At 43.3% G+C, this 22,850-nt stretch overlaps 1 protein-coding gene across 1 annotated transcript in view; it reads left to right on the top strand.

Annotated features, from left to right (window-relative positions):
* The window catches only part of LOC127661516 (transmembrane protein 255B), a 63,343-nt gene that overhangs the window by 14,887 nt on the left and 25,606 nt on the right, over positions 1-22,850 (top strand). The window lies entirely within an intron of this gene.

Genomic DNA, 22,850 nt, shown 5'->3' with positions numbered 1-22,850 from the left:
TGTGTGTGTGTGTGTGTGTGTGTGTGTGTGTGTGTGTGTGTGTGTGTGTGTGTGTGTTTGACAGAGAGAGAGAGATGCCAATTGAGCAAATGTCTTTCGTGACTCCCAAATAATGATAAAGAGTAAATCTTGCTGTTTAACTCTATTCCTCAGTTGTAGTGTTTGTCAGCTTGCTGAAGATAATGGAATTTTGATCAAATACATCCTATTTTATCTGTGTAAAAATTACCATCCGTGCTGGGTTCTCCCTGCTTTTGTTCTCACCTCTGCCATGTTGAATATACAATCTCCTTCCAATGAAAACTCTGGGATTAGGTAAGCGCCCTGAGGATGTGTGATTACTCCATCTGTTGTGTCTCTCAGCTGTGATAAGCCTTAGTGCTGAAGCTGTTAATTTAACTCTATTTCCCAGCTATAGTGTAATAGTATTACGAGCAATCATGAGTGAGAGATAAGATTTTTAGAGGAAGATCGAGATCTGTCACATCCTTATAACAAAAGTACATGCGTGTCAGCACTTTGACAGTCCAAAAGTCACATTTAGGCAGTATACAGGTAATCCATGTGACTCCAGTCGATCAATGAATGTCTTTTGAAGTGAATCGATAGGTTTATGTAAGAAACAAGTCTATAATTAAAATGTTTCCATCCAGGGTTCTGATGCTGTTAGAAATGGGGAACTCTCGCGTGACTTTCCTTATTTTGTAATAAAATAAGTGCCGCTTACGAATTCTCACATGAACTCACCGACGCGCTTACGTCATGCTTCACGTCAGTTGCTGGCAGGAAGCACTTTATAAAAGTTAATAACATTTTAATTATCTAGTTATTTTTTGCACTGATTTATCGATTTGCTTCAGAAGACATTCATTGATCAACTGGAGTTGTGTGAATTATTTTTATGCCACCTAAATATGACTTTTGGACTGTTAAAGTGCTGACATCCGTACCTTCCATTTATGCTAAGCAATTATAATCTCTCCATTATGTCTGGGTATGGTCATGCATTGTTAGTGGCTTGTATTATTCCTTATGTAGTGATTGTCACTGCTGTATATCTGTATTTATAGCATTTTCCAGCTATTCTTGTTTTCTGTTAGTCACTCTGTTTAGACATTATATCACTTGCACTGATTTGCTTGAGATGTCAACAATTGCTATTCTTCCCTAAAGGGGAAGAATAAAAAAACAAAGTTGAGAATAACTGATTTTAAACTGCTGCCTCATATGTGGTGAAACGGCATGGTTCTACAGCTGACCTGGTGATTGAGGATTGTGATGAAATCTTCGCCCGGTTGTTGAACACAAATCTGAACCCTTGTGAGAAGGCCTCTGATGATTGCAAGCACTCCTTAGCACTGCTATTAGAAGGAATTGAGTGAAACAGACATCTGCAAACCATCATCTACTAAAACAATTTTAGTGTGGTTGCTCGGATCATTCACTACTTAATTCTGACCCTTCAGCTTAAGTGCAGAACTAAGACAACAGATGACTTTACTGAGCTGTTGTTACTGCTCAGAACTGAGTAAGTTATACTGCCAAAAAGAATGCAATGATCTTTGCAGTTCAATACATATGGCTACTCTTCGCAGGCAATCGGTTGTGAATGCATCATGTGGATCAATGCACTGGATCAGCACATAATAACTCAACCTAAAGGGCCACAAAGCTAGAGCATATAAAGGCTCCTTTAACAAAGACCTTGTAGACCAAATGTAAAAGAAATCAAAGGATAGACATTAATAATATAAATCAGAACATGACATTGTCAGGGAGCATATGATTAATGTACTGTTGTGCTCAGTTTTCATCATATCGGCGACTTCTCTGACTTATGTAGCGAATCAGCTCTATGAAATATTAATAATCAATCATAACTTGTTATAATCGATTATGAATATTTGGATCAGTTAATCGGGTTAACTTGATGTAGCTACATTAACATTACAACCAAATACTCGGTTCATCCCGTGAACACTCAATATTGGTTATTAATTAATTAATTAATTAATAGAAATGTACATTTCCGGGGCATGGGAAATGTCTTTCTTACTAAGTATTAAGAGCAAGTAGTCAAAATCTATGATTAGTGATTTTGATATGAGCTTGAGACACAGACAACTTTACGTGTGACATGAACAAGACTTTATTAACTAGACTAAACATTTAAACTACTCTAACATACATATACATACATGCATACAGTTTACCAAGGGAAAGAGGGCTGAAGCAGAATACAGGAAGGCAAGAAGTTATAGCATTGTTTGAAGTTCAGCAGATCAACAGCCTGAGCAAACCATCATATTAGTTCTGACATGCCCTTTTTAGAAAGGGGTAAGGATACTTAATGTATCAAATAATGAGACTAAGTTTGATACTTGCATGTCCCATTTGAATTAAACTGTCCTCATGCAATTTGTTGAGGCTCCAGTTGATCTTTGATGATGTTGTCTTGATGAGAGAGAACCAGTGGGAGTCAGAGGATCTTTGGTGAATGGAAAGACAAGGCCGTAGCCTGGCGCACGCTTGGGAGTCCTTGGGGGCCCCTAGTTCAGCATCATCTTCATTAGGACTTCTCAGGAAGGACCAAGAGAGTAAGAGAGCACAAGGCTCAGAGGACCAGGAAGCAAGAGGGCCAGGAAGCAAGAGAGAGAACCAAGAGAGAGAGGAGCAATTTATAACCTTAGAAAACATGTCCCACCTCTCATTGGCTCGACCAGTAAGAAGGGTGGAAGTTCCAGGCGGGAATTTGGTTTATTGCCCTTTGTTCTCAGGTTGCTCATTGCATGTGCACCCTGGAGGGGTGGTAACTGATGAAGAAACTAGAAAATATTCTTGTAATACTAATATGTTGTTGTTATCGACATATCATGTACACAGTCATTTCAATCTTCAAAATACCAAGTTATAGAGACCAAACATGACACACATATGATTTCGGTTAACCATAGTATGCAAAGTCTGAAACATTAACCCATTAGAGTTTGCAAGAAAACATAGACCAAACAACATTTAAGGGAAATCGTGAGATGGCACATTAGATACATGTCAATACATTTATCCCATGGATAGAATATATAGGATTAAAAGGGTTCATTTCTCCTTCTCAGTAAGAGAGCACGAGGCTCAGCACTCTCTGAACATTCCTTTGGAGGTCGTAAAAGTCTACTTTATTTGGGCATGAGAGAGTTCCTTTGTCCTGTCAAGGCTCATTTGCATCCTTTATGACTCGGGGTCAGGACTTTGGTTTGAATAACTCAAAAGATGGTAATACCTAGCAGAACACCATTCTAAGGTAATCTTATATTTATATTCAGCTAGGACAAGTCGTAAGGTTTAATTTGATACCAAGGAACGTGTATTTAGTACACTTAGAAAGGGGATATACACTCATATATGCATATATGAGAAGCATATATGAGGCTATTAAATATACGACCTCCGAGTTTTACTACACAACTAAACAGTCTTACTAGTTTGATCTAACATCAGACAAATACACAGGGATTAAAACATATTTCATTAGACATACATTTCTAAGTTTAAAACTGAAACACACACACACACACACACACACACACACACACAGTTTTACATTCAAGATCTCACATGGTAAAACATGCGGTGTGAGGCGAGTTGTATGGGAAAGGGGGGGCTTAGCAGGCACGAGGATTTCCTGTCAATAGTTCATTGTCTCTTTGTCAATAGCGCATTGTGCTGTGGAGACTAGTCGGCGCTATTGCAGTAATTAGGGGAGTTTTAACAGTGGGTTCTTTATTGTTCGGGACCGGCTGAGTTAATGATTATCCTTCACTGATTCCTCCAGACGCTACAGTCCCCCTTTTCGCCAGGTGATGTCCCTGTTGGAGACATCATCGGGCGACAATCATCACAATGGCGGATGGCAGGTGAATCATGAGGGTTTTGTAGCAGGTGGTTGTTCCACGGTGGGTGATGTAGATAGTAGCCAAATCCAGGTCTCTGCAGCAGGTGCAGAGGCAGCAGGTGCCTTGACAGTGTGTCACCTGTCATTATGAAGTCAGTTCGTTTGAGGCAGGTGCTTGTTTGTGGCTGCAGGGAGTGGTTATGGGCATTGTGTTGTGTGGAGAGAGTTTCAGACTGACCTAGTACTGGTAGCAAAAGGGCAGCAGGTGGCCATTCGCCCTTGGTTCGGCACCCAGTCACCAGGTGTCTGAAGTCTGCAGTGTTACTCTGCTTTGGCAGCAGTGCTGACTTGAGCTTGCCTGAGTGGTGTTGGGCAAGAGTCAGAGGTTTGTTCTTCCCAGTACTCCTCAGGGGAGTTCTGTTCCAGGAGCTCTTTTGCTAGTGCTAGCAGCTCTTGTAACTCAGAAACAGGCGTTTCTAGCTGTCTTTGTGCAGCCTCTGTTTGGCACCTGTTTGAAAGGTGTACAGGAGGATGTTGTTGTAGACTGCTGTGGGATGTCCTGTGGTGTTTGCTGGGTGAGGATGTTCTTTTCCATGGCTTCTCCCAGCGGTTGGTCTTGTGTCTAGATCTATGGCCATGGTGACGGTTCTGCCCTCTGCTGTCTAGTAGCGTTTCGTTGAAGGCTCTTGCATTGTGGCAATGCTGGGTGCCTTCTGGTACCAGCTTTGGATTCTGGATTTTGCAGTTCAGAATCACTGGGGTCTTACAAACTCTTTTGAGGAGGCCTTGTGTTTGTTAAAGGCCTTCTGTGTCAGGTCACGCAGTTGTTGGATAGGCATTGTGTGGGGGCAGGCCATAATGCCTAAATGGTGACTTACCATAGGATGGAGGTTTCGGAGGAAAAGGCTCTTGAAGCTGGTGTCCTCCTCCATCCCAGGTTTGTTGCTGAGCTCAAGTAAGCTCGTCTGAGTCTGTGGTAGTAAACATAGGGAGTTTCATGCCGACCCTGTTTGGTGTCTAGGGCAGCGATCAGTCCGTTTTTAGACTCTGAGAATTCCCTTATGATGGCTTGTTTCAGCTGCTGGTAGTTAGACTGGATGTTTTCTGGCTGTCGAGCCAGAAAGCGTCGCAACTCTGGGCTGGATGTGATCCAGATCAGATGGAGTCTATCTTGATGGTTCACACTCATCAAAGACTGCAGGTGAAAGTCAATGTCTCGCAGGTAAGCGTGGACTTCGTGGTCTCCTGCGAGCTCTGGTGTAAATGCAGGGATATGTCTGGCCATTCGGTTGAGGTCTTTGAGTGTCGCTACATGTGTCGTTTCAAGATTCGTCTGAATCAATCCTTTTCCTTCCGCGGCTGCAGAAGCTTTAAGGAAACTGTCCGATGACGTGTTAAGCAGAGGGGTTTGTCTCCCCCCTTTGTAACTCTGTGCTTGGCTGGGGGAGTTTTCTCTGCTGATTGCAAGTGGGGGAGTGAGATGTCTCTCCTGCTGTGGTTCCTTTTGCAGCAGGTAAGAGTGTCTCAGTTCTCGTTGGACCATGTCAAGTTCATCTTTGGTGTTGTCCAGCTGCTGGGTCAGCGCTTTAACTCCAGCTCTGGACACATTCAGTTGACCTTCACATGCCATGGTTCTGGCATCATTGTCCAAGAGTTCAGAATTTGCTGTTTTTAACAGTGAATCTTTGTGAAAGAGTACCTTTTCCAGGTGCTCTCAGGCTGTCTTTTCCAACTGCTCTTGTTGTTTAGCAGCTGTCAGAGGCGTTTGAAGTCTGTGGATTACCTCCTGTGACTCCCTTCTGCCAGGGTCCTTGTGTCTGTCCTGAGCCTCCATCTCTAGCTGGTCTATGCGGTTTTTAGCATGTGTCAGCTCCGTTTGGGACTCAGTGATCTGGCGTTTGAGGTTGTTTACCTCCTGTTTCAAACCTGTGAGGTTGTGGGCCAGGATGATAACCTCAGTCAGATATTTGTGCTCATACCTCTGGTTTGAGTCGTCTGTCATTAGTTCTTTTCCCTTGTTTTCCAGTTGCTTTTTGTTCTGTTGCTGAAGGTTGTCAGCAGCCATGGATAAAAGGGTGTTCCTCAAAACACCTAGCCAGTCCTTTTGGCCTGCCATCTGGGCAATTAGGCTGAGCATCTGCAACATTTTGGCACACTTCTGGTGAGAGTAAGGGCAAGAGACTAATGCAAGATCAAACAGAATTTGGAGCTAAAGGCAAAGTGAGACAGCAAGGTGTATAATGTACAGCTAGGTTTTGCTAGGTGTGGTTAACAAGTGAAATGTGTTCCTGATTATTACTATCTTAGCTGCAAATAGCAGGATGCTCAGATTTGTGTGGATCTGAGTGGCTTTGCTAAAAGAGCGTGAGCCTAGATTTAATAAATGACTTAAGATGTTTCTTTGGGTCAAATTATTTATCAGCACTTACTGATAGCATACAACAGGCTTGATCTTTGAACACATGAAGAAGAGAAAGAAAGAGGAAGAAAAGAGCTTTCCTATTAGATTGTGTCTATTAGTGGTGCTCAAAATTATGCCATAGAAATCATCTAGATTACTAGTGTAGCTGGCTCATAAAATTTAAGCAACTTGTTGCAAATAAACACAAAATCGAGAAGAAAAGTATGTCTAGTTACTTTTGCAGTTTTATGGGGAAATAAAACCACACTAGTCCAAGAGGGTTAAATGGGAAAATAAATAGCTGACTTCTATTATTAGTAAAAATAATAAAAAGACTTGAAGAAGTGATTAAAATAGCAGAATAACCTTGTATTGGGAATAATCAATAGCACTTATGATTAACAATTAGATTTGCTTTGGACATCATTCTATAGTTGGTCACAGCTGTTGCGTGTTCAAGACCACACAATGTGTTTGTCCCTCTATAAAGTTTAGTCAACGTGCCGTTGAAAGTTCCCAATAACTATAAAAATTCTTCTCTATCTAAACAGTTTACATGTAATTAAGTTTTTAGATTTAATTAACAAAGTAACTGCAAATTTAGCTGAACAGCGTTCAGTAAGGGATGTACCTGAAAAGTGCAGGTGAAGTTAGATGAGAAGAATTAAAGTTAAGGAAAGAGAAAGTGAAAATTCAGAAACCAGAAATGGGGTTAAAGGAAAATGGTTTAGATCACTTCACTCTGCATACACACAAGCTGTAGATAAAGGCTTCATGTAAATTGTGCTAGCAGCTAACTGTTGAAGCTATTAGTTAGCTTAGCCTAAGCTGAGGGGCTGCTAAGTTGGCCTTAGCCACCTAGGCTGGTTTGTTTACAAAATGCCGTTGGAAGGTGACATGTGCTATCTGGAGTGAGCACTTCCTGTGACAAGTCGTTGTCATGGGAACCAATGGACTTCAGAGTTTCAGTGAGTGAAACACAGTTTTGATCACCAGGGAGCTAAGCCTCTTAGATGCACAGATAGTTTAGATGAAGGACATCAATCTAACTATAATTTGTAAGGCCTTTATACTGTGAAAAGGGGAGCATCGCCCAAATCTACATTTATATAACACTGCACTGAGATTTCTTCATCAGAAACAGGTTAAGCAATCAATTCTGGTACAGTTTACATGCCGCTGAGCTGAGATTCCTTCATCAAAACAGACTTACACTTTAATACTGAAATTAGGGTTTCTCCGCTAAAATCATATTACTCGTACACTGATACCTTTTGAAAATATGCTTAAATGTGTTAAGACTCTTTCAATTACAGTAGAGATGTCAATTCAAGCCATCACTTTATCCGCATCCAAACAAGCCAGCAACTAGTGAAGCAAATGCCGTTTCGCATGTCGTGTCCTATTCTGACCGGAATTATTCAATGCACACTTTTAGGTTGACAGTGGTTCAAGCTCATAACCTTTGTTTAATCATGCCCGCATCATTCTCCACCATTATGTAGCGAATCAGCTCTATGAAATATTAATAATCAATCATAACTTGTTATAATCGATTATGAATATTTGGATCAGTTAATCGGGTTAACTTGATGTAGCTACATTAACATTACAACCAAATACTCGGTTCATCCCGTGAACACTCAATATTGGTTATTAATTAATTAATTAATAGAAATGTACATTTCGGGGCATGGGAAATGTCTTTCTTACTAAGTATTAAGAGCAAGTAGTCAAAATCTATGATTAGTGACTTTAGATATGAGCTTGAGACACAGACAACTTTACGTGTGACATGAACAAGACTTTATTAACTAGACTAAACATTTAAACTACTCTAACATACATATACATACATGCATACAGTTTACCAAGGGAAAGAGGGCTGAAGCAGAATACAGGAAGGCAAGAAGTTATAGCATTGTTTGAAGTTCAGCAGATCAACAGCCTGAGCAAACCATCATATTAGTTCTGACATGCCCTTTTTAGAAAGGGGTAAGGATACTTAATGTATCAAATAATGAGACTAAGTTTGATACTTGCATGTCCCATTTGAATTAATCTGTCCTGATGCAATTTGTTGAGGCTCCAGTTGATCCATCATCTTTGATGATGTTGTCTTGATGAGAGAGAACCAGTGGGAGTCAGAGGATCTTTGGTGAATGGAAAGACAAGGCCGTAGCGTGGCGCACGCTTGGGAGTCCTTGGGGGCCCCTAGTTCAGCATCATCTTCATTAGGACTTCTCAGGAAGGACCAAGAGAGTAAGAGAGCACAAGGCTCAGAGGACCAGGAAGCAAGAGGGCCAGGAAGCAAGAGAGAGAACCAAGAGAGAGAGGAGCAATTTATAACCTTAGAAAACATGTCCCACCTCTCATTGGCTCGACCAATAAGAAGGGTGGAAGTTCCAGGCGGGAATTTGGTTTATTGCCCTTTGTTCTCAGGTTGCTCATTGCATGTGCACCCTGGAGGGGTGGTAGCTGATGAAGAAACTAGAAAATATTCTTGTAATACTAATATGTTGTTGTTATCGACATATCATGTACACAGTCATTTCAATCTTCAAAATACCAAGTTATAGAGACCAAACATGACACACATATGATTTCGGTTAACCATAGTATGCAAAGTCTGAAACATTAACCTATTAGAGTTTGCAAGAAAACATAGACCAAACAACATTTAAGGGAAATCGTGAGATGGCACATTAGATACATGTCAATACATTTATCCCATGGATAGAATATATAGGATTAAAAGGGTTCATTTCTCCTTCTCAGTAAGAGAGCACGAGGCTCAGCACTCTCTGAACATTCCTTTGGAGGTCGTAAAAGTCTACTTTATTTGGGCATGAGAGAGTTCCTTTGTCCTGTCAAGGCTCATTTGCATCCTTTATGACTCGGGGTCAGGACTTTGGTTTGAATAACTCAAAAGATGGTAATACCTAGCAGAACACCATTCTAAGGTAATCTTATATTTATATTCAGCTAGGACAAGTCGTAAGGTTTAATTTGATACCAAGGAATGTGTATTTAGTACACTTAGAAAGGGGATATACACTCATATATGCATATATGAGAAGCATATATGAGGCTATTAAATATACGGCCTCCGAGTTTTACTACACAACTAAACAGTCTTACTAGTTTGATCTAACATCAGACAAATACACAGGGATTAAAACATATTTCATTAGACATACATTTCTAAGTTTAAAACTGAAAAACACACACACACACACACACACACACAGTTTTGCGTTCAAGATCTCACATGGTAAAACATGCGGTGTGAGGCGAGTTGTATGGGAAAGGGGGGGCTTAGCAGGCACGAGGATTTCCTGTCAATAGTTCATTGTCTCTTTGTCAATAGCGCATTGTGCTGTGGAGACTAGTCGGCGCTATTGCAGTAATTAGGGGAGTTTTAACAGTGGGTTCTTTATTGTTCGGGACCGGCTGAGTTAATGATTATCCTTCACTGATTCCTCCAGACGCTACACTGGATATCGCTGCAGGAATTTTGGGAGAGCAGGTTTAGGACGTAACGATTTTTTTTTAATAATTGAAAATCACATATATATATATACAGTGAGGAAAATAAGTATTTGAACACCCTGCTATTTTGCAAGTTCTCCCACTTGGAAATCATGGAGGGGTCTGAAATTGTCATCGTAGGTGCATGTCCACTGTGAGAGACATAATCTAAAAAAAAATCCAGAAATCACAATGTATGATTTTTAACTATTTATTTGTATGATACAGCTGCAAATAAGTATTTGAACACCTGTCTATCAGCTAGAATTCTGACCCTCAAAGACCTGTTAGTCTGCCTTTAAAATGTCCACCTCCACTCCATTTATTATCCTAAATTAGATGCACCTATTTGAGGTCATTAGGTGCATAAAGACACCTGTCCACCCCATACAATCAGTAAGAATCCAACTACTAACATGACCAAGACCAAAGAGCTGTCCAAAGACACTAGAGACAAAATTGTACACCTCCACAAGGCTGGAAAGGGCTACGGGAAATTGCCAAGCAGCTTGGTGAAAAAAGGTCCACTGTTGGAGCAATCATTAGAAAATGGAAGAAGCTAAACATGACTGTCAATCTCCCTCGGACTGGGGCTCCATGCAAGATCTCACCTCGTGGGGTCTCAATGATCCTAAGAAAGGTGAGAAATCAGCCCAGAACTACACGGGAGGAGCTGGTCTATGACCTGAAAAGAGCTGGGACCACCGTTTCCAAGGTTACTGTTGGTAATACACTAAGACGTCATGGTTTGAAATCATGCATGGCACGGAAGGTTCCCCTGCTTAAACCAGCACATGTCAAGGCCCGTCTTAAGTTTGCCAATGGCCATTTGGATGATCCAGAGGAGTCATGGGAGAAAGTCATGTGGTCAGATGAGACCAAAATAGAACTTTTTGGTCATAATTCCACTAACCGTGTTTGGAGGAAGAAGAATGATGAGTACCATCCCAAGAACACCATCCCTACTGTGAAGCATGGGGGTGGTAGCATCATGCTTTGGGGGTGTTTTTCTGCACATGGGACAGGGCTGACTGCACTGTATTAAGGAGAGGATGACCGGGGCCATGTATTGCGAGATTTTGGGGAACAACCTCCTTCCCTCAGTTAGAGCATTGAAGATGGGTCGAGGCTGGGTCTTCCAACATGACAATGACCCGAAGCACACAGCCAGGATAACCAAGGAGTGGCTCTGTAAGAAGCATATCAAGGTTCTGGCGTGGCCTAGCCAGTCTCCAGACCTAAACCCAATAGAGAATCTTTGGAGGGAGCTCAAACTCTGTGTTTCTCAGCAACAGCCCAGAAACCTGACTGATCTAGAGAAGATCTGTGTGGAGGAGTGGGCCAAAATCCCTCCTGCAGTGTGTGCAAACCTGGTGAAAAACTACAGGAAACGTTTGACCTCTGTAATTGCAAACAAAGGCTACTGTACCAAATATTAACTTTGATTTTCTCAGGTGTTCAAATACTTATTTGCAGCTGTATCATACAAATAAATAGTTAAAAAATCATACATTGTGATTTCTGGATTTTTTTTTTTAGATTATGTCTCTCACAGTGGACATGCACCTACGATGACAATTTCAGACCCCTCCATGATTTCTAAGTGGGAGAACTTGCAAAATAGCAGGGTGTTCAAATACTTATTTTCCTCACTGTATATATATACACTCACCTAAAGGATTATTAGGAACACCTGTTCAATTTCTCATTAATGCAATTATCTAATCAACCAATCACATGGCAGTTGCTTCAATGCATTTAGGGGTGTGGTCCTGGTCAAGACAATCTCCTGAACTCCAAACTGAATGTCAGAATGGGAAAGAAAGGTGATTTAAGCAATTTTGATCGTGGCATGGTTGTTGGTGCCAGACGGGCCGGTCTGAGTATTTCACAATCTGATCAGTTACTGGGATTTTCACGCACAACCATTTCTAGGGTTTACAAAGAATGGTGTGAAAAGGGAAAAACATCCAGTATGCGGCAGTCCTGTGGGCGAAAATGCCTTGTTGATGCTAGAGGTCAGAGGAGAATGGGCCGACTGATTCAAGCTGATAGAGCAACTTTGCCTGAAATAACCACTCGTTACAACCGAGGTATGCAGCAAAGCATTTGTGAGGCCACAACACGCACAACCTTGAGGTGGATGGGCTACAACAGCAGAAGACCCCACCGGGTACCACTCATAGGAAAAAGAGGCTACAATTTGCAAGAGCTCACCAACATTGGACAGTTGAAGACTGGAAATATGTTGCCTGGTCTGATGAGTCTCGATTTCTGTTGAGACATTCAGATGGTAGAGTCAGAATTTGGCGTAAACAGAATGAGAACATGGATCCATCATGCCTTGTTACCACTGTGCAGGCTGGTGGTGGTGGTGTAATGGTGTGGGGGATGTTTTCTTGGCACACTTTAGGCCCCTTAATGCCAATTGGGCATTGTTTAAATGCCACGGCCTACCTGAGCATTGTTTCTGACCATGTCCATCCCTTTATGGCCACCATGTACCCATCCTCTGATGGCTACTTCCAGCAGGATAATGCACCATGTCACAAAGCTCGAATCATTTCAAATTGGTTTCTTGAACATGACAATGAGTTCACTGTACTAAAATGGCCCCCACAGTCACCAGATCTCAACCCAATAGAGCATCTTTGGGATGTGGTGGAACGGGAGCTTCGTGCACTGGATGTGCATCCTACAAATCTCCATCAACTGCAAGATGCTATCCTATCAATATGGGCCAACATTTCTAAAGAATGCTTTCAGCACCTTGTTGAATCAATGCCACGTAGAATTAAGGCAGTTCTGAAGGCGAAAGGGGTCAAACACAGTATTAGTATGGTGTTCCTAATAATCCTTTAGGTGAGTGTGTGTATATATATATATATATATATATATATATATATATACACACTGTGCATCTGGAAAGTATTCACAGCTCTTCACTTTTTCCACATTTTGTTATGTTACAGCCTTTTCCCAAAATTTATTAAATTCATTATTTTCCTCAAAATGTTACAAACAATACCCCATCATGACAATGTGAAAGAACTTTGTTTGAAACCTTTGCAAATGTATTAAAAATAAAAAACGAAAAAAGTCACATGTACAGAAGTATTCACAGCCTTTGCCATGACACTCAAAATTGAGCTCAGGTGCATCCTGTTTTCACTGATCATCCTTGAGATGTTTCTACAACTTGATTGGATTCCACCTGTGGTAAATTCAGTTGATTGGACATGATTTGGAAAGGCACACACCTGTCTATATAAGGTCTCACAGTTAACAGTGCATGTCAGAGCACAAACCAAGCCATGAAGTCCAAGGAATTGTCTGTAGACCTCCAAGACAGGATTGTAATGAGGCAAAGATCTGGGGAAGGGTACAGAAAAATTTCTGCAGCATTGAAGATCCCAATGAGCACAGTGGCCTCCATCATCTGTAAATCGAAGAAGTTTAGAACCACCGGGACATTTCCTAGAGCTGGCCACCCAGCCAAACTGAGTGATTGGGGGAGAAGGGCCTTAGTCAGAGAGGTGACCAAGAACCCAACGATCACTTTGACTGAGCTCCAGCATTTCTCTGTGGAGAGAGGAGAAACTTCCAGAAGAACAACCATCTCTGTAGCACTCCACCAATCAGGCTTGTATGGTAGAGTGGCCAGACAGAAGCCACTCCTTAGTAAAAGGCACATGACAGCCTGCCTGGAGTTTGCCAAAAGGCACTCAAAGGACTCTCAGACCATGAGAAACAAAATTCTCTGGTCTGATGAAACAAAGATTGATCTTATTGGCCTGAATGGCAAGCGTCATGTCTGGAGGAATAATCATCACCTGGCCAATTCCATCCCTACAGTTAAGCATGGTGGTGGCAGCATCATGCTGTGGGGGTGTTTATCAGCGGCAGGAACTGGGAGACTATTCAGGATCAAGGGAAAGATGAATGCAGCAATGTACAGAGACATCATTGATGCAAACCTGCTCCAGAGCGCTCTGGACCTCAGACTGGGGCGAAGGTTCATCTTCCAACAGGACAATGACCCTAAGCACACAGCCAAGATAACAAAGGAGTGGCTACGGGACAACTCTGTGAATGTCCTTGAGTGGCCCAGCCAGAGTCCAGACTTGAATCCGACTGAACATCTCTGGAGAGATCTGAAAATGGCTGTGCACCAAAGCTCCCCATCCAACCTGATGGAGTTTGAGAGGTCCTGCAAAGAAGAATGGGAGAAACTTCCCAAAAATTGGTGTGCCAAGCTTGTAGCATCATACACAAAAAGACTTGAGGCTGTAATTGGTGCCAAAGGTGCTTCAACAAAGTATTGAGCAAAGGCTGTGAATACTTCTCTACATGTGATTTTTAATTTCTTTTATTTTTTTAATACATTTGCAAAGATTTCAAACCAACTTCTTTCATGTTGTCATTATGGGTTATTGTTTGTAGAATTTTTAGGAATATAATGAATTTAATACATTTTGGAATAAGGCTGTAACATAAGAAAATGTGGAAAAAGTGAAGCGCTGTGAATACTTTCCGGATGAACTGTATATAATAATCGCACACATTTATACCTCTACCTCTCTCTCCACTGCACCTCCCCAGAGAGAGTGCCCTCCAAAAACTCCAAATAGTGCCTGGAGAGCCCTTCAAAAACTCCCCATTTCCCAACAAACTAATCTAAGTTAACCAGTTTTCTAAATGACACTTCCTCAAAAGCCACCACCCTCCCCATATCCTGCACCACTCCTGAAATAGGGGTGCCCCGACCTCTATTCCCTTAAAATAATTTGACTGGCAATCATTACACTGGACAGAACCCAATTTTTTATGTGTTTATTCCCCACATCGATGACTGCCCCATCGCCCAAAACACAGAGTCTGGGGCAAAATGAAACCTGAGTGCCCAACACGTCACACACATAACATTGAACCTTCAACCAAAATTCCTTTATCTCAACACACCACCAAAAAACATGGGCCATGTCTCCATCATCCGATTGCCATCACCAGCAGGTGGGTGTGTCTTTAAGACTGTACAATCTAGAGGGGGTACAATAAAATCGATGTAAAATTTTGAATTGCATAATGCGCACACTTGCATCTCTAGGTGCAGACTTGACGTTTTTTATAGAATCCTAGCCCACACTCCCTCCTCCAATACCAAGTTTAAATCTTTCTCCCATAATCAATTTATAGAAGTTAAATATGACCATATGCTTGAGCCATATGCTCGAGGCAACATTTAAATAAATGTCAGAATTTAACACCTTGGACACTTTTATCCATACTGAGTGAAAATGCGTGATAACGGGGTATAATTTCTCAGATTAGTTTGGTAGAAAGGCTTTGCAATGATGAAATAGGGGCAAGAACTTCCTCTCCAATACCAGGGAGGGGCTCTCTCAGGTGGAAGTGAACAATGAGCCAAATATCTGAGACCGAATGCAAAATAATAAAACAAAATCTTGGGTAGGCCTAGTCCAACTTTGTCAATCGGCCTATGTAACTTATTGAAATGTAATCTAGGATGCTTACCATTCCAAATGAAGGACTTCACTTCGCTATCAAATTGCTTGAAATAAGACAGGGAGAGAATGTGGCAGGTAGATAAATTTTGGAATACAATTAATTTTATAACATTAACCTTCCCAATCCTAGATAAATGTAATGAAGCCCACCTGCCCACATCGCTCAAATTGTTTTAATTAAGGAGTCAAAATTAAGTCTAACTAAATCAGACAAATTGTCTGGGAATAAAATGCCCAAATACTTAATGCCCTGTTTGGGCCATTGGAAGGCGCCTGGCTGGAAAGCCATTGCCAGGCAGTATGCTGTCAGAGCCAGAGCTTCAGATTTAGACCAATTTAATCTGTATCTTGAGCTTAAAAGGAATTAATGATTCTGTGGAGGCAAGGCATAGATCTAGTAGGGTCGGAGACAAATGATAAAATATAATCTGTGTAAAGCAAAAGCTTGCCTCCTGCCACCACCCCTGGAAAATCATCCTCCTTTCTTATTGTGGCTGCTAATGGTTCCAGGGTAAGACAGAATAATAATGGAGAAAAAGGGCTACCCTGCCGGGTGCCCCTATCCAGAGTAAAATAATCTCCAGTAAATATCCAATAAAAGTATTCCTGAACCCATATATTTCCAAAATCTTAAAAAGATAATCCCATTCTACCATAACAAATGCCTTTTCGGCGTCCAGTGAGATGGCAGTGACTGGAGTCTGATCATTCACCACTGACCACATGATATTTATAAACCGCCTAATGCTATCAGAAAAGCCATGGCCCGAAAAATCCCCACCTGATCTATATGTATAAGAGATGTCATAACTTTACTTAATCATTTAGCCAGAATTTTTGACAATAATTTTAAGTCTAGCTGGATCAGGGAAATTGGACAGTAAGTCCTACATTCGCTTGAATCTTTGACCTTTCTAAGAATCAGACTTATCCGAGGTTGCATCATGGTTGGTGGATGCTTTCCATTCTTTAATGATTCTTTATAAACTTATAGCAAAAGTGGAGCTAGTTCTGTAGCATAAGATCTGAAAAATTCAGCGGCAAAGCCATCTGGCCCAGGAGACTTGCCTGGAGGCAAGACCTTAATTACCTCATCAAGCTCCTACATGGTTATCTCAGAATCAAGAGAATTGTTATGCTCAGCCGCCAGTTTAAGAAGTTCTGATTGTTCCACAAAGTTTCTAATATCTACATCAGTAGACAAAGATGGGGAACTATAAAGATCAAGATAGAATTCTTTAAAAGCATTATTAATATCAATGGCTGAGGAAAACATTTCACCACTAACAGTTTCAATGAGGGAATGGTTGAAAAACCTCTCTCTGCTTTATATATCTAGCCAAAAGCTTCCCTGCTTTGTCCCCTGACTGTCTTGCCCTGAATAGCCAAAACTCCACCTTCTGTGACAAAATAGAATTATATCTGTATTTCAATCGGGTCAGTTGTCTGAGGCATCAGATGACATTTGGTGCTTCAGTTCTGCCTCTGCACTTTTAATATTCCCTTCCAACTCCACGAGTTCTCGTGCTTTGGATTTCTTGATGAATGAGGCATACTGTATGATCTGACCCCTAAGAACCGCCTTAAGTGCCTCTCAAGCCACAACCACAGAGGATACTGAGGACCAGTTGGTCTCCATATAAACATTGATTTCAGCCCTTAACATTAGTTTGAATTCAGGATTTGTGCAAAAGGGATACATTAAAGTGCCAACTATATGATTTCTTGTTCTCCGTATGTGGCAACACCTCTAAACTCACCAGGGCGTGATCTAAGAGTAAGATGTTTACAATTGAGCAATCAACAACAGATGAAATGGGGGACTTATATATATATATATGATGAAAGGAATGTATAGTCCCTACCAGATGGGTTCAAACGTCTCCAAATATCTGTCAGCAGTGAATGTATTTACATTTTGTAGCAACACTTGCATAAACAGTGATGTCACTAATGACAACAAATAGTAAAGACATGCATTTTCTTTTAAAGTATTTAATGCTGATAATTTTAGATCCTTAAAATCCTTTTTTTTAACAAATGACAATACTTTATGATGTCTGAATAATTGGGCAAAAACCAACAAGTGTTTTATCCATGCTCTCCCCCTTCATCACTGCTTCACTTGGGAGAAATTAATCCATGCAACTTAAAAGATGTAACTTCACTGAAATTTTTTTAAAATTTTGGCTCTGGTAAGTAAACAGCAGTATGGATTTTTCAATATTAATAGAAACAAAACTTTTGTCAAAAACATATTGCTGCATCACATAGCACAGCACAATGAATGTATATGTAATTTTGGTCACAAACATGCCGGCACATATAATACAGGTCAATAGTCAAAGAGGGTAGACTTTAAAAAACTTAAAACTATAAAGTTTTTATTGTTGTTTTGATGTTGGAAATTTTCTACCTAAAAATCTAGTGTATTCCAAGTTGAAAAAAACTCTGGCAGTGTGCAAGAATTTGGCTCCAAAACATATCATCATGCTATTAAATGGTTGTAGTTCAATATGAACGTGTACACAGAGGCCAAACCTATGCATTCATGTTCCCAGAGAGAGAAAGAGAAAATACATATACTGTATTTTTGAAACCTCAGAACATTCAAGCCACACTCTTGAGGAACAGAGAATATATATATATATCAGTGGCGAATTCTCAGGGCCAGCGAAGCCTTCTCTGCTGGCCTAACATGCCAAATAAATAAATATTTTTCATCCTTTCATTCTCAATCACCTTTTTGCCTATTTTTAATCACTTTCCACTCTTAATTCATCTACAAACAAATAGAGAAAAACTCAAAGGTTATCCAGTCAGAATTTATTCCTTGATGCTTAAAAGCAAAGTGTGACAAATCACATGCCCAATCACATGCCCAATCACAGGTGAGTATGAGCTCCACCCCGTCATGCCAACTGTGCAAATGAATGAGCAACTGAAGTCAGACTGTCAGATTCATCAGCCAATCAGATTGATTTATTTGTTCTTGGTGGGTGTAACCTTTAGGATATGTCCCATTCGAGACCTTCTAGCTGGCTTTAAGTGATGCAATTGATGTAATTTGAAAGCGAAGAGCGCGAGATCTTGCTGACATGTCAACTGAGAAAGAGATCCTTATGGATTTAAAAACACAAGATGTTCTGCATGACAGTGTGATTGCTTAATTTACTAAACAGGAAAGGAGGACTGATTTTCAGTTCAAGTAAATTGGTAAGTGCTTTTTGCATTGTTATAGCAACACCAGGAGTTCCCCGTCTGTCGGTCACTTCGACGTTGTGTCGAAGAAGCGACACAAGGGGTCTCTCTTGAGCGCCGAATATACCTCTTATCTATGAAAAAAGGCCAATGAAAAGTTGGCAGACAGAATTTGCATGTCCCGCCCCCGGACATACGGGTATAAAAGCGGGGAAATACGTCTGTTTCATTCAGAAATTTTCTTCAGAGCCGATAGTCATGTATGCAGTGAGCTACGAGTCACAAACACACCTGTTCCTCATACCTCTAGTGATCTGCTGTTGGATCTACGGCGCACTTCAATGGCTTTCTCCTTCTTTGCACGGCAGTGCAGTTTGCCTCTGGGCACTTCGACAGTGCAAACTAAAAGAGTTTATAAAAGAGTGATTTTCTCTAAAAGAGTATTTTCCTCTAAAAGAGCAATACACAGCGGCGTTGAACGTCCTTTTTAGGAGGCATCTTTATAAAGATGCCTTTCCATCCCTGTGTAGTTCCTGGATGCGGAAGAGTGCTCTCCGCTTCAGACGGCCACAGGCGCTGTCTGATGTGTCTGGGCTGCGAACACACCGAGGCAGCGTTTGTGGAACGCAGTGAGAACATGACCATGGCAACGTTGCGACTGGAGTAGCATTCTACCGAAGCAACCGCCCCCCCGCGTCGCTCCTTCTTCCCACGGGATTGAGGACGACGTGGCTGGCAATGGAGGCAATCTGGGGACGGCAGCGGGCTTTGTTTTGTACACCCCCGCGAACCACCCGCCTCCCGGCACGCTCGTTGACTTCCGTCCGGGCTCGAGGCAACAGCGGCTCGCCTCACAGCCAGCCTGCCTATCCTCTGGAGCCCCCCGAGCTGGATGAGCTCGCCGCTGCATCGGAGAGCGGTCCGGCATCTGACATGGATGACTCGTCTGGGCTGCTGCCTTCGGGCCAGCATCCACCTATGCCCCGAGAACGCCGCCACCAGGTGGGGTCGCCCACCGGACAGGCAGCTTCCGCCCTGCATGCCATGGCCCTCCTGCAAGTCCACCAGGCCAAGGCACTCAAAGATCTGCACGTGGGTAGTCCTGATCCCGACATGCTGCAGGAACTGCGCTCAGTGACCAACCTCGCCCTCTGGGCCAGAAGGCCACACTTGTGGTTCAGGAACGTCATCTGTGTCTGAACTTGGTCGAGATGCGCGAGACGGATAAGACACGCTTCCTCGACGCCCCTGTCTCCGAGTTGTCCTCTTCAGTGACACCGAGGACTTAACCCAGCAGTTCTCCATGGTGAAAAAGCAGGCGGAGGCCATTTTACACATCCTGCCCCTTTTCAAACCTGCCGCCATGGGCCAAGCCCCGTCTGCTCGCCGAGGGTGTCCTTCTGCAGCTAAGAAACACGCAGTTCTGCCTCAACCCGGGCCCAGCTCTAGGCCCCTGCATGGAGTGCACCACAGGAAGCACACGCCCCCCGTCTCACGGACCCCCTCAAGGACTCGGAAGGCTCCCAGGCGCTCCTGAGACAATCGACCCAGAATTACGCAATTCAGTCTGCTTTACCGCAGTACACGCCGAACATGCCAAATCCCTGCATGAGGAAATCGCGACCCTCTTACTCAGACACGATAGAGCCTATCCCTCCAACCGAGATGAAGAAGGGTTTCTACAGCCCTTACTTCATCGTACCCAAGAAAGGTGGCGGCTTATGACCGATCTTGGACTTGCGAGTTTTCAACCGGGCTTTGCACAAACTCCCGTTCAAAATGCTCATGCAAAAACACATCTTAACTTGCGTCCGGCATCTAGATTGGTTCGCAGCGGTAGACCAGAAGGACGCGTACTTCCACGTCTCAATGTTGCCTCGACATCGACCCTTTCTACGGTTCGCTTTCGACGGCCAGGCTTATCAGTACAAGTTCCTCCCCTTCGGCATGTCCCTGTCCCCTCGCTTCTTTACGAAGGTCACAGAGGCAGCCCTTGCCCCACTCCGAGAAGCTGGCATCCGCATACTCAACTACCTCGATGACTGGCTCATCCTGGCCCACTCCCGAGAGTTACTATGCACCCACAGGGACCAGGTTCTCAGGCACCTTAGCCGCTTAGGCCTTCAGGTCAACTGGGAAAAGAGCAAGCTTGCCCCGGTTCAGAGCATCTCTTTTCTCGGCATGGAGTTAGATTCAGTCTCAATGCCGCAATGCCGCAAAGGTGCGTAGTCAGGTCAGTGCTTTCATTTCTGCAGGAGAGGTTGGAGGGGAGGCTGTCCCCATCGACCTTGAAGGTGTATGTAGCTGCTATCGCAGCCCACCACGACGCAGTAGTTGGCAAGTCTTTGGGTAAGCATGACTTGATTATCAGGTTCCTAAGAGGTGCCCGGAGGTTAAATCCCTCCCGGACAAGCCTGTTCCCCTCCTGTGACCTCTCAGTGGTCCTCTCGGGCCTTCAGCGAACCCCCTTCGAGCCACTAGAATCAGTTGGACTCAGGACCCTCTCCCTAAAGATGGCCCTGCTGATCACGCTCGCCTCCATCAAGAGGGTCGGGGACCTGCAAGCCTTCTCTGTCAGCGACACTAGCCTGGAGTTTGGTCCGGCAGACACACATGGGATCCTGAGACCGCGGCCGGGCTACGTGCCCAAAGTTCCTACCATGCCCTTCAGAGACCAGGTAGTAAACCTGCAAGCGCTGCCCAAGGAGCAGTCAGACCCAGCACCTTCGTTGCTGTGTCTGGTATGTGCTTTGCGTACCTACTTGGACCGCACGCAGAGCTTTAGATGTTCTGAGCAGCTCTTTGTCTGCTTTGGTGGACAGCGGTAAGGGAACGCTGTCTCCAAACAGATGCTCTCACACTGGGTGGTGGACACCATTTCATTGGCCTATCGCACCCAGGCCGTGTTGCGTCCTCATGGGCACTGGCCAGAGGCACCTCCCTGGCAGACATATGCAGAGCAGCGGGTTGGGCAACACCTAATACCTTTGCAAGATTTTACAATCTCCGGGTACATTCAGTTTCATCCCGTGTTTTCTCAGGTCTGAGCCAGTAGAACTCGGTAACGCTGATGGACTGACCGGGTGGATCGCTTGCACCTAGCGCCCTTTCCATCGGTTGAGGTAAAACCATGCGCTTTTTCCCCCAGTTCCCACTGCCCCCCGGTCGCCGTGTCTGTAGCAACTCCTCCCTCCGAAGAGGCGGGATCTACCACCGCCACTTCCCACATGTGACCTAAAAGCCCATGTGGTGTATGTCACCACTCTTACCTCCCCCTCTCTAGGCAGGTGTGGTCTCCGCAGAGTCTTTTCCCCCTGAAAGAATAGGAAACTGGGTAAGACTCCCTTCCCCAATTCGTGTAAGGGCCCCAGCCATTGACTCTATGCGAGAAACGTAGAGAGAAAAGAGGCCCGGCTAGGCTCGGCCCGTTCCCAGGTTGGCAAGCGTCGCCTTGTTCCCCTGTCTAGGGTATAAGGATTCCGACGACTTTATGGAGCATTGGGGAAGGGTACGTGCAGTCTGATACAGGTGGTCGTTTTGGCACATAAAGTACCTGCCCGCTCCTGTGTCAGCAGTACACGTACACAGCTCAGTGTATGGCATGATTTAAATTGGACTCCTAGTGTCGTTTATTCTACACAACGTCGAAGTGAGTGACAGACGGGGAACGTCTAGGTTACGGATGTAACCTCCATTCCCTGATGGAGGAAATGAGATGTTGTGTCCTCCAGGCCACGTCGCTGAGCCAAGCCACTGTTGTGGCCGGACCATTTCCGGCTCCTCAGAAAAATCCTGAATGAATCAGACGTATTTCCCCGCCTTTATACCCATATGTCTGGGGGCGGACATGCAAATTCTGTCTGCCAACTTCTCATTGGCCTTTTTTCATAGATCAGAGGTATATTCAGCGCTCAAGAGAGACCCCTAGTGTCGCTTCTTCAACACAACATCTCGTTCCCTCCATCAGGGAACGGAGGTTACACCCGTAACCTAGACCTAAGTGTAAATTAGGCTGCTTGAGCATTCAGTGTCGGATCAAGTTTTGAAAAGTAGTGCTGCCTTCCATTCAACTCGGAAAGTCGGATTTTACAACTTCCTACTAGGAAAAGTGCAATGGAAAGCATCTTGAAGTCAGAATTACAACTTGTCGGCTCGTGCAGAAATTCTCAACTCCAATTTCACCGAGATGCAGGGGTATGATGACACACAAACATGTTGACACACGCAGATATACAAAGTAAGTGATAAACATTCACTTTATTAAGTAATATCGATAAATGAGTTCATTTCCACATTACAT

The sequence above is a fragment of the Xyrauchen texanus genome, chromosome 21, assembly GCF_025860055.1.
Source record: "Xyrauchen texanus isolate HMW12.3.18 chromosome 21, RBS_HiC_50CHRs, whole genome shotgun sequence".
Lineage (NCBI taxonomy): Eukaryota > Metazoa > Chordata > Actinopteri > Cypriniformes > Catostomidae > Xyrauchen > Xyrauchen texanus.
Note: the sequence above shows the minus strand (reverse complement) of the source record. Positions and strands in the feature narration are given on the sequence as shown.